At 41.6% G+C, this 3,770-nt stretch overlaps 1 pseudogene; it reads right to left on the bottom strand.

The window, feature by feature from the left end:
* Positions 1-816: 816 nt before the first annotated feature.
* LOC119347780 lies at positions 817-2,781 on the bottom strand (annotated as a pseudogene).
* Positions 2,782-3,770: the final 989 nt, after the last annotated feature.

Below are 3,770 nucleotides of genomic sequence, written 5' to 3' on the forward strand. Positions count from 1 at the left end.
GCGAACGGCCAGGATAGTGGTATGGTTTTGAGTTCTGATGCTGGGGCGTGCGGCCTGCTGGCGAGTTTCTGGCAGGCGATGCAACATCGCACGATATCCTCCGTGTTCCTCATTGCGGTTGGCCAGTACAACCCTGCTCGAAAGTCTTTGGCCATGAGTGCGCGACTGCTCGCGTGGTGCCCGCAGGTGCCTTCGTGAATCTCGAGCACCAGGGCTTTGTCGTCGTCTTCATCAATGCACTTTTGGAGGACCTGACCTACGACGCCACGGCGCCATCGCATCGAAGGTGCCCAGCCATGTCTGGCGTTTCGCGGCGTCCAGGCGGTGGTCACCTACATCCAGTGGATGGCGAACAGGGTCAATTTCTTCTGGTGGAGGCATCCGTGGCATCGAGATCCGTGACAGATGGTTGAGCGCGAGCTTTACTTGATCCCCGATGTCGCTAGGTGCTGGCAGGCGCACATCTCCATCAACCCATTGATGTGTTGCTTTCAATAATTCATAAGTTGGGTCTACCCAACTCCGTTGTTAGCATGACAACAATGTTCTCATATATTGATAGGATACTCACAATGCTCATGATTAGGAAAACAAGATCATCATCAATACATGAGATTGTCTTAGAGGCATGATGAGGGATGAATTGGTGTTTATATTTCCACAAATGTATTCAGGTTTTCCATTGAATCTCATATTCAAGAACCAACACACTTGTACAACAGAAATATAAACTTAATAATGAACATGGAAATGACATAATAACATTTTTATTGCCTCTAGGGCAGATTTCCATCAGTTACAAATTTATGCAAAAATAGTTGTTTCTTCAATCATAATCATTACAATTGTATAACAATTACAAATTTAGCCTTAAAGATAGTCATATATTATAACATCGCAACACAACTAGTTCCCCTGATACAAAAAGATTAGGAGCATTTTTTATGTGCGCTTCCGACCATAGCTCATAATAATTACAATTGTATAGCAATTACAAATTTGGCCTTAAAGATAGACATATATTATAACATCGCAACACAACTAGTTTCCCTAACACAAAAAGATTAGGAGCATTTTTGATGTGCGCTTCCGGCCATAGCTTGGAGCAATCTTGGTACCGGGGGCATTGTGATCTCAACCAGGCCTTCGAGAAATTGAACTACCTGTCCCATTGTTGGCCGATCAAGCTCATCATCCTGGATGCACCAACATGCAACCTTGCAAGCCGGTTCAACCTCATCCAATTTGATGTCGCCATCTAGCTTGTGATCTACCAAACCCTTGATGTCTCCTTTGAGAAGCTTATGTGAGGCATACACAAGGAAATAAACATCAACATTGCCACCACTAGGACATGATGCACATGAGTTCCTCCTTCCAGATATTATTTCCAGCAACACCATCCCGTAGCTATAAACATCGACTTTTGGTGTAATAGGAACACCGCTTATCCATTCAGGCGCAAGGTACCCTGTAGTTCCTCTCATTGTTGTCAATACTCGGCTATAATCCCTTCCTATAAGTTTTGCCATTCCAAAGTCTGCAATTTTTGGAAGGAGTGAAGAATCAAGAAGTATGTTTTCTGGTTTGATATCACAGTGTATGATGCAGTCTCGGCAGCTGTCATGCAAGTAGGCCAACCCTCTTGCAACTCCTAGGCCTATCTGATATCTAGCAGTCCAATTCAACATGGTAGAATTGCTTCGAAATAGATGGACATCAAGAGAGTGATTTGACATGTATTCATAAACAAGCAACCTCTTGGAACCATCACAACAGAAACCAACAAGCTTAACCAAATTGATGTGTTGAACAGCTCCGATTGTGCTCACTTCGGCTCTGAATTGCTTCTCTCCTTGATAAGCACCATCGACATCTTCACTGCTACGGCATTGGAGCCCTTTATAAACCCCTTGAATACAGAACCAAAACCGCCTACCCCCAACTTATCTGTGAATTTGTTTGTTGCCCGTTGTAGATCATTGTATCCGAATGCAATGATTCCAGTACAAACTTGAGAATCACTCAGTATCTGACCAGAGTTCTTCTTTTTGTTTCTCTGGATCATTATTAAGAGGATAAGTGCAAATAGGCCTAAAACAAAAACGCCTGTACCAGTGACAATTCCAATAACAATTCCTCTTCTGTTGTTTTTCAAACTTTGTACATCTTTAGCAGAAAGACGGAGGTAAAGAGTTTCTCCGTTAGAATTGGCAGTGCCACTACATGGTAGTGCTCTTATGTTGAGCAATTTATTATGCCACATAGAACATCCATTGTCGCCAAAGGAGTAGGCTGTGCAAGAGCAATTATTCAGGCAAACTTGTGCGCACTCACTTGCACTTGCAGCAGCATCTACTTCTGGGGCATCCTTGGGCAACTTAACACATGGTATAGAATAGAACTTGTCTGTGGTATGCGTTGTGCCTCTATTGCTAATGCAGTCTAACTTAGTCTTCCTCGAGCACCCACCTGCTCGATCTTCTAGGTCCCAGTCCTTGGGGGATGTTATTGTGAAGCCCTCCATACAATTGCATTGTGGAAAATTATTATCATTGCAGATTGTGAAAGGCCCACAAATTGCATCAACGTCACACTGATCTCTTGGTTGGGCATTGATCATTACCCAATCTGGTGTGCCCTTCATCCAAATGAATGTCTTCATTTGACCCGAGATGTCAATTACATGACGAGTAAGCATATTTGGATCCATATATTGAGGCACAACAACCAACAACCAACTGGATTGGGCCTCGGGCTGCGCTCTGGCTGCTGGGTGAGCTCCACCAGCGCACGTATATATATAGCATCAATGTACAAAAAAAGCATACCACTAAAAAATTATGCCGTGATAGAAAAAATAGTATGTATTGATGCAGTTGTTGTACTGCTGGGCCTACTCAGCATAAAACCGCTGCAAAAAAGCATAAAATGGCCGCAATAATGGGCCTTCTTTTATGCGTAGCGAGCCACACAACCATATGTTTGATGTTAAATTGTCCCACCTCGCTTCTTTAGACCAACTCTCCAGTTTATATACGTCCGCAGTTGAGTTTGAATATCAGCAAGATCACTAAAATAGACAATCAGGATCGCTGATTAAAGGAATCATGGGCTGTCTTGGAGGGTGTATTAAAGGAATGATGGATAGAGGATTGTGCAATGGAAAGATATTCACGTAGATGCAAGAATGGATTATGGACGTGCACCCTGCATGGGCAGGATTTGTGGGCTGATGTGACGGTGTATTAAAGGAAGGATAGATTGAAGGATTGTGGAATGGAAGGATATTAACATACATGCACAGCATGGATAAGCATGGATCGTGGATGTGATGCAAGGCCCTTCTGGGAAGGAATCGACTATGGAATTAATGGGATTGAGAAATCTATTTATCTACCCCTATCGTGAATTTCAAAAAAAAAAATCCACCAATTTCTATAAATGTTCGTCTATTTTAGAATTGTTTGCCCATTCAAAAGAACATGCTTAAAATCCGTTCGAAATATAAAAAAATGTTCATATATTTTTAAAATGTTTGTAAATAGTAAAAAATATTTTCAAATTTGTAAAAATGTTCACAAATGATTGAAGCTATGTAGATAAACAGTAATACTTCTAAGTCTTTGTGACTATATACCCACGTGGATTTTGAAGAATTAACTGCCGGGGTGGATCGGAATATTATAGTATGTTTTTTTAAAACGTTTCTAAAAATTCAGAATAATTCTTTGAATTACCTAGTTTTTTGACAGCCACGATATTTTTTC

The sequence above is a fragment of the Triticum dicoccoides genome, unplaced genomic scaffold (assembly GCF_002162155.2).
Source record: "Triticum dicoccoides isolate Atlit2015 ecotype Zavitan unplaced genomic scaffold, WEW_v2.0 scaffold7532, whole genome shotgun sequence".
Lineage (NCBI taxonomy): Eukaryota > Viridiplantae > Streptophyta > Magnoliopsida > Poales > Poaceae > Triticum > Triticum dicoccoides.